The 9,014-nt window shown below is 42.3% G+C and overlaps 1 long non-coding RNA gene across 1 annotated transcript; it reads right to left on the reverse strand.

Annotated features, from left to right (window-relative positions):
• Positions 1–6,721: 6,721 nt before the first annotated feature.
• Positions 6,722–8,780, reverse strand: LOC121799418. Its single transcript, XR_006050299.1, has 3 exons — positions 8,503–8,780; positions 7,700–7,788; positions 6,722–6,943 (listed from the first exon to the last, which is right to left on the reverse strand). It is a non-coding gene; the product is annotated as an uncharacterized LOC121799418 (long non-coding RNA).
• Between the last annotated feature and the right edge of the window lie 234 nt (positions 8,781–9,014).

Raw genomic sequence — 9,014 nt, forward strand, 5'->3', positions numbered from 1 at the left:
AGATTTATGCAATCAAGGAATTATTCTGCAATCTTCTCTTCTTGGAAAGGATATCTTCTAATATATCTTGACACTCACCCTCAAGTTGAGCAACGGTATCTCCGATACTTAACTTGCCCAATATTTCTTTGAAGATCTTTGGGTGAACCGCCTTCGTCATTATGTCTGCAAGTTGCTCCTCTGAACGAACAAATGGAAATTCAATGATACCTCCGTCAAGATTTTCCTTGATAAAGTGGCGATCAACTTCCACATGTTTTGTTCTGTCGTGCTGCACTGGATTCTCGGAGATGCTGATTGCCGCCTTGTTGTCGCAGAATAAGCGACTTTTCCGGGATGGCGGAAAGCCGATTTCTGTCAACAATCTTCTTAGCCATAGAATCTCCATCAATCCACTTTTAATACCTCGGAATTCGGCTTCAGCACTAGATAGGGCCACAACTTTTTGTTTTTTGCTTTTCCAAGTCACTAGGTTCCCCCCAATGAAGGTAAAGTATCCTCCTATTGATCTTCTATCCACCGGATTGCTTGCCCAATCTGCATCAGTGTATCCATCAACCTCCAGGTCATTCCCTTTTTGTAGGAATATTCCATATCCTATAGTTCCCTTCAAATATCTCACTATTCTCAAAGCGGCTTCCATATGATTAGCTTGTGGTCGATGCATGAACTGACTCACTACTCCAACAGCATATGTAATATCAGGCCTGGTGTGTGAGAGATAGATCAGTCTTCCCACTAGTCGTTGGTATCTTCCTCTATCTGCGAGGTTAGCTCCATCTTCCATCTTCAATCCATGATTAGGGATCATTGGAGTTTCTGCAGGTTTGCATTCGATAAGACCGGTTTCTGTTAGAAGATCAAGGACATACTTCTTCTGCCTTAGGAATATGCCGTGTCTCGATCTTAACACTTCTATTCCTAGGAAGTATTTCAGCGCTCCAAGATCTTTCATCTCGAATTCTTTGAACAGGTTTTCCTTTAGACTCTGGATTTCTTCTGTATCGTCTCCAGTGATGATCATGTCGTCAACGTAAATGATTAGACATGTCATTTTGCCATCTCTTCTTTTTGTAAAGAGTGTGTGATCGGACAGACTTTGCTTGAATCCATGCTTAAACATCGCCTGACAAAACCTTCCAAACCAAATTCGTGGAGATTGCTTCAGTCCGTATAATGTTTTCTTTAGTCGGCAGACCTCTCATGCGTTGAATTCTTCAGAAAAACTGGGGGGAACATCCATATATACCTCTTTATCTTCTTCTAGCTCACCATGAAGGAAGGCGTTGGTGACGTCGAATTGATGTAGGGGCCAATCTCTGCTTGCTGCAACTGATAGTAGGGCTCGTACGGTATCCAATTTGGCAACTGGGGAGAAGGTTTCCTCATAATCCACTCCATACACTTGAGTGTATCCTTTCGCCACAAGTCTCGCTTTGTATCTCTCGATTGAACCATCTGCTCTTCGTTTAATAGTGAATATCCACCTGCATCCGACTGGCTTCTTCCCTTTTGGCAAGGTGCATTTCTCCCATGTACCGTTTTTAATGAGGGCGTCAATTTCTTTCTTCATTGCTTCCCTCCAATGCTTGTATTTCATTGCCTCATCAAAAGTTTGTGGGATTTCTTCTTCCTCATAGAGTGCAGTTTCGAATGCTCGGGCCATTTCTGTCATTGGGCCTCGCACAAGGTTTGATACTGCATATCTCGCTTTCCTTCCTTTCCAATCTGAAGAGTATCTTCGAGGAGGTATCCCTCTAGTGCTCCTTGGAGGCAACTCATATGGATTTCCATTGTCTTCATCTCCTTCACTGGTTTCACCCTCTCCTTCAATGTTCCTATCACTGTTAGTAGATACATTTTCACTATCTGAATTGGTTACCTCAGGTATCGAAGACGGGTTTGGTGGTTGATTCATGTCACTTTGTTCTTCGTCCTGTATTACGGGAAGTGACGGCCCGGCGGTGCTGCTAACTTCCTCTGTTGGACCAACGTCTGTGATAGGACTTGGGTATGACTCCCCCCCCGAGTGGTTTCATTTGGAATCATTGTTAGGTATGGGCAGCCAATTTAGCAGGTCATTGTTTGGATTATTGTCCGAAGTTAGAGTCTCCCCCTGACCACTAGATTGGCTGTAAAAGTATTCCCCTTCAACAAAGTCACAGTTCATGGTGGTGTGCATTCGACGGGTCTTCGGGTCATAACATCTATACCCCTTCTGATTTTTCCCATAACCAAGAAAGACACACTTAAGGGCACAAGGATCGAATTTTGTACGCTCATGCGTTGGGATATGGACAAAGACTGAACAGCCAAACACCCTAGGTTCTAGAGACAAGTTTGATGGGATTTCAAACTGGTTTGAAAAAATGTCCAGCGGGGTTTTGAAATTCAAGATTCCAGTGGGTAGTCGGTTCATGAGATAAACTGCAGTAGCTATGGCCTCGGGCCAAAAGGTTTTTGGTGTTTTTGACTCAATTAAGAGAGCCCGAGTAATCTCAAGAATATATCTATTTTTCCTCTCTGCTACCCCATTTTGTTCTGGAGTATAAGCACATGATGTTTGATGGACTAATCCATTGGTCCTAAAAAAATCTTGCATTCTAGTATTGATGAATTCCCCCCCATTGTCAGATCTAAGGATTTGAATGCGTTGATTATATTGTGTGTGAATAAGGTTATAGAAATCAACGAATTTATCAAACACTTCCGACTTGTTTTTCAGAAAATAGATCCAAGTCATGCGAGAGTAATCATCAATAAAGAGCACAAAATATCTAAAACCCTGGCCCCTAGTAATAGGGGCCGGACCCCACACATCAGAATGTATCAAAACAAAAGGGGATTTCATTCGAGTATTGTTCAACTTAAAGGAATGTCTATGGTTTTTGGCCAACACACAAGTTTCACAATGGAAAGATTTCATAGAAGTAACTAAGTGCGGAAAAAGAAGACGAAAATATCCCATAGATGGATGTCCTAACCGACGATGCCATAACCAAGCCTGCCTGTCGGTCGGTCCGTGAGTGAGCATCATCACAGAACTCTGTTGAGCTATCTCGTCCACATAGTACAGTCCGTGTCGCTCAGTGCCACGCCCAACTATCGTCCCCGTCTTGATATCCTGCAACATGCAAAATTGGGGTTGCATTAGTAATTTACAATTAAGCTCCTTAGTCACATGACTAATAGACAAGAGCTTATGTGATAGTGATGGAACATAAAGACAATTCGAGAGGCGTAAAGTAGGCGAAATATTGATTGTGCCTGCCCCCTGAATTTGTGCTAGGTCCCCACTGGCGGTTTGGACATAGGATTTTTTGGATTTGGATATAGACAAAAAATCAGAGGCCTCATAGGAAATAGTGTTTGTCGCTCCGCAGTCAAAAATCCAATGGGGATCCTTCTGGCCTGATGTGGATGTAGAGGAACATGCTAGGGGCTCGAAGGTGTTTTTACAGGATATCGAGGACTGTATTTGCTTGTTTTTGGAAGGCTGGGGAGCAATTTGCGATTTTTTGGTAAGCTGAGGGTTATTTTGTAAAAGGTTAAAAGTTTGGGGAAGATTGTGGGAATTTGGTAAATTGTGGGGTTCGATTTGGGATTTCAAGGGATTTTGAGGTGGTATGTGAGATGGAATTTTCTGGGTGGGTAGGGAGGTATATTGGTTTGTTTCTGTGGGGCTAATATGAGATATATGAAAATAGGGAGCATATAGGCGTTGGTTCAGACGGGAAACCCTAGCCGCCATATCCTCACCGCGAGTGGGAACCCTAGCTTCCTCCGCCTTCATCTCCTCGCCACCGACGGTGAGAGTGATCGGTAATATCGTACCTTCCGACCACGCCCTTGCCACCGATGCCGATGTTACGACTTTCTCCCCCCCCGGCGTCTTGATCTTGTCCTCGCCGCCGTTTATGGGTGATGGGCCGATGCTACCCACCGGAGTTCCGGTGTAGGCAACTCGATCCCCACCCGCGACGGCTGCTGCTGCTCTTCCACTACCACCGCCGCTGCCGTTCCGGTTTAAGCCTCGGTTTTGTCGAGCTTTCTTCATCTCCTCCCACTCCGGGAATCCATGGAGGTGGAAACACGTATCTTTCGTGTGTTTCTTACCCCCACAGTGGGTGCACACCAATTTGCTCTTGTCATCCTCCCGTCGGTAGGATCTGGAAGGCGGTGGAGGCGGCGGTTTCTGTGAATTTTGGCTTCGGTCGAACACTCCTAGTCCGATGCCGATTCCAGGTTCCTTTGATGCTGGGTTCATCAGTCGTTCGTTGACATATTCTCGTCGGACCAGTCCGTAGGCCTTTCTTGCATTTGGTATTGGATCCATGTTCAGGATCTCTCTTTTAATCTTGTCATATCGATCATCTAGGGCCCATACGAACTGGTATAACCTGTGTCTTTGAATGTGTTGGTTATATTTTTCTATGCTGGTAGGGGTATCCATTGGGTTTGGATCTCGGGTGTCGATGGAGATCCAAAGATCCTGAAGTTTCTGCCACAGGTTTTCTAAAGATAGTGTTCCCTGTTTCAGGCTATAGGCTTGCCTGTGCAAATCTGAGATTTGGAATTGATCTGCACCGCTTCCGTACGTAGTGGCCAGGCTTTCCCACAAGTCGTGAGCCGTTGCGTATTGGGATACCTCGTTGACGAGGCTAGCGTCGATGTTGCTGATTATCCAATTGAAACAACAGTTGTCTCGTTGCTGCCATCGGTTGAAATTTGAGTCGGTCGGCTGTGGTGGGTCTGAAACTCCAGAGATGTGAGACGCCAGACCTTTTCCACCGATTGCCCGTCTCATCAATTTCACCCATAAGGGGTAGTTATCCCCATCAAGCTTGGTGGCGATGTGTACTTCGCCTAGTGATTCTGGATGTGATGAAGGCTCCTGGTTTGATGATTTTTGAGACCCATTTAGTCTCAGGAATTCAGCAAATTGTTCTGCTGAAAGGGTTATTGGTCGATTGTTGTTTGAGGGGTTTTCAGAATCGCTATCTGACATTGTGTCTGTTGTTTGTATGCAGGTTTCAAAAGGTCGGGAAAGGTACCGACACTATGATGATAATTTTCTGAGTCTCGATCCCGGGATAACCTGCTCTGATACCATCTTAACGATGGTGATCGAGAGAGGTGAGATTTGTAGGATGCATTATGGCGAAAGATTGAGAGAAGAGATTGATCTCTGTATATTTCTATGTTGTATTTTGATAGTTGTTTACAGTGTTTGCTATATAGGCACCATAGTTGTCTAACTATGGAAATACAATAACTACTGTAATCAATCATGTAATCAATCATGTAATCACGAGATTTATGCAATCAAGGAATTATTCTGCAATCTTCTCTTCTTGGAAATGATATCTTCTAATATATCTTGACACACGCGGATCTCACTCCTCAGCCGTTGGATGTAGGGTGTGTTTGTTAAGTGAGGAACCGACTCCTCACTTCACCCATTCTATGCTAGACTCCTCTCTCTCTCAGTTTTTTCCTTCGTTTTCGCTCTTCCTTCTCTCTAGAATTCCGGCTGTTCTAGCCGGAGTTTTCCTTCAAGCTTTTGGTTCTACCGATGATTCTCAGTTCCTAAGAGATCTATCGGTGTAGTTTGAATATGAGGTAACTTCATCGGTTTCCTTCTCAAACCCTAAGGTTCGGTCTTCTTCTATGACCAACCATTTGTGCTTGAAAGTGTAGTGCGAGGGTTTCTTGTGTGAATTCGCGTGTTGAGAGGGCTTGCGTTTGTGGTAGCCGGAGAAACTGAGGTTTCTGGGGCCTGTGTTCAACGATGTCTCTCTTATGACTGTTGGTTGAAGCTGTAGGGAGGTTTTTTGCCCGGTGTAGTCGCCTGTTGCGACCTAAGCCATATTCCAGTGCTTGTGACCTTGTCTCTTCGAGTTATGTTCTGTTTTAGATCCTAGGGATCTTATCTGTGTTATTGACTTGTTTACTAAGTGTGCAGGTATTGTTGGAAGAGATGGAGTCTCAAGTCCAGTGGTGTACTTGAGATTAGTCTAGGGGGTTTCCGATTGTAAATCTTGTACTTAGTTAACTTGTAATCTTGGAGTTGTGTTTGTATTTTGGCTTGTATCCCTAAGATTAGTCATCTCAGATCAATATCAATAAAAGATGTATCGATAATTAGTGAATCCCTAGTGATCTGATCCCTACAGTGGTATCAGAGCCACATGGGGATCACTTGGGCACGCCAGGTCGCATATTAAAGGAGGTGGGCTCGTCAGAGTAAGGCTCGGCCTCCGGTACAGGCCCTGAGGTAAATCGAGTATGTCTTAACGAAGGGTACTCGCTCTGGTAAATTGGCTTAAACCCTAAAACTTTTACAACTTTCTAGTTTTAGTGTGGACAGTTGTTTCTGGTAGAAGCCACTAGCCGTGGCTTAGGACTTCTGTGCTATGTGTTTTCTGCATGTTTCTAGGTGATTACAACTTTCTTGCTTTCGTTGCTGCTTTATGTGTGATTGCTTGTGTTCAAAGTGTGTATCCCAGAGCTTAGTCTCTGTGTCTTGAGTGAATTACCTATCAACCCTATGCCTTAACCGCCTTGTGTAACACCCCTTACTCGGTTAGTTTTAACCAAATAAGTGACGTTACCTTTCGGTACGATCGATAAACAAAACCTGCCTATTTTTTTTTAACCATTTTGCAACACTCAACATACAATACTATCATAAAAGAAACTAAACCTGATAACACAACTATTTACTACTATACATAACAAAATAACATTAACCTGTTTATATAGACATATATACAACTCCACTAGCAAAAAGAAGGTTATAACCTTACATTTGTAACCAACTATTTACAACCAAAAGATAATCTAAGCATGCCACGTGTAAACTACGACTGTACCAGCAAAAAGGGAGGTGGTGACTTGACACGTGCTGCTGCCAACTAGCGAGTTCACTCGCTTCTATACTCTGCAAGAGGGAGAAGAAAGGGGGGTGAGCTTCGAAAAGCTCGTAGTGTAATCGCATTCCAGAATAAAACCTCTACAACTTCAAACCATATCACTATCACAAGTAAATACTTTATTACCTGGAATGTCGTACAACACATATTCAATTTAATCATGTAATACTTCCAATAATAGCCATCTATCACGTATCAATCAGAAACAATATATAACATAATACCTGAGGAAAACATAATTGTTTAAAGAATTCAAAGCACAACCATATTATTTCAAAAAAATAGAAAGTCACATTCAGCCCCCAAGTTATGCTTAGTGATGGACACGGGTACACGGACACTATCTGTAGCCCTATGAGGGCGTCTATCATGTAAGTCCGTATCGGACACTGTAACCTTCCATATGGCCTATGCAATGCAACTGTCATATATTACCCATATAGGGTACATTTCAACAATCGATATATCATATAGACCATCGCTTCGGTTATCCAGAAGACGAGTGATCAACATGTGTGCAGTACTGCTGTCCTATGGCATGCCAACTATACCCTGTGGTTCACTCAAGCAATGGGGCACAACGCAACTATTTCATATCAACATTCACATTATTCAATATCACTGTTTCTATCACTTCATCTTGAAGTACACAAAATCCACACAATCATTCTTAAATTCTATGGCATAAGCATACGAATCACACAAACAAGTAGTAATATTTATCGACGTTAAAGGAATTAAATTCTAGAACACGCGTACACTACCTGTACACGTTTAAAAAAACGCTATTACTTGCTTAGTCAACCATGGAGGTGCCCTTTTCCCTTATCGCTTGTGCTTGCACTCGGTTCACCTAATTTCAAACAATCACATATACAAATTATAAATAAACACTTAAAGCACAAGTATGTAAGCCAAAATATCACATCTATCTATCTCCCTTTTAGCATAAAAACCTTTATTCTCAACTTTTAAAGCTTTAGAAAAATATTGACTGCATTACATCAACTTCATATAATAAACTGACTTAGCTCGGAGATAACTAGGGGTCGAGCCCTACACCAAAATAAACCTCTAAGAGTCTATTTTAATTTAAAAAAAGGTTTTCCTCAAAATTCCAAGGGATTAGGGAGTTATGAACATTTTACTACAGCCTGCAGATTCTGGCGACTGTTTAGAATGAATTTTTAAAAATAGCAAACGTTGACGAAATGATCTGAAATTTTGCAGAAATCATCCCAAGACCTGATAGTATGCATAAAAATTTTTAGAACATAAATTCCAGCATGTTAAGGTGGCCGAAACTGAGCAGTACAGTAGCATCTGAACAGCCCACATACAAGCTATTTTCTATTTGTGTGTCATTGGGTAATTTCTCCAAACACTTCATGTTCAACAACAAAATTATATGGTTTTAGTCCAATTATGATCCATCTCCAACAATTGAAATCCCCAAATCAAAGAACCCTAATTTTTGACTAAACAAAAAGAATCACATCAAACAACATCAATTAACATCGATACTACACATAAAAACAAGATTAAAGAGTTCATGGGATAATCTAACCTCCCAATGGACCTATTTTGGATATTGGTTTGATGTGGGTTTGACTTTGAATTTCTGATATAGAGATAAACTAATGGGAATTGGGACTTGGGTAAGCTATGTGCGCTTTCGGCCTCCCGACGACTTCGCCGGCGATTTCGGGGCTGAGATGTGCAGCTGAACGGAGGAAGAGAGCAGGCTGTTGGAAATTTACACAGAGAGGGAGGAACTTAGCGTGGAGAGGGAGAGGAAAAAGAGAAAAGAGGTGAGGAGAGAGAGAAGGCTTAATTTCTATCCTAATTCCATTTTCACACACACCTTACACGTATCACTCCCACTTCCACCTCACTTACTATTATTTTTTTTTCTTTTTCTTTATTCTAATTTCTAATTCTTTCTAAAGTTGGGATATTACACCTTGAGTGACCCCCCTTTGCCCCCATTCATTGGGTGATTGTGAACTGGGAAATTCTCTTGCCGGGGTACACGTGACAGATAGGGAGGAACTCATTTTGGACTTGATTCCTATGTCT

Source organism: Salvia splendens, chromosome 1 (assembly GCF_004379255.2).
Source record: "Salvia splendens isolate huo1 chromosome 1, SspV2, whole genome shotgun sequence".
In the NCBI taxonomy this organism is placed as follows: Eukaryota; Viridiplantae; Streptophyta; class Magnoliopsida; order Lamiales; family Lamiaceae; genus Salvia; species Salvia splendens.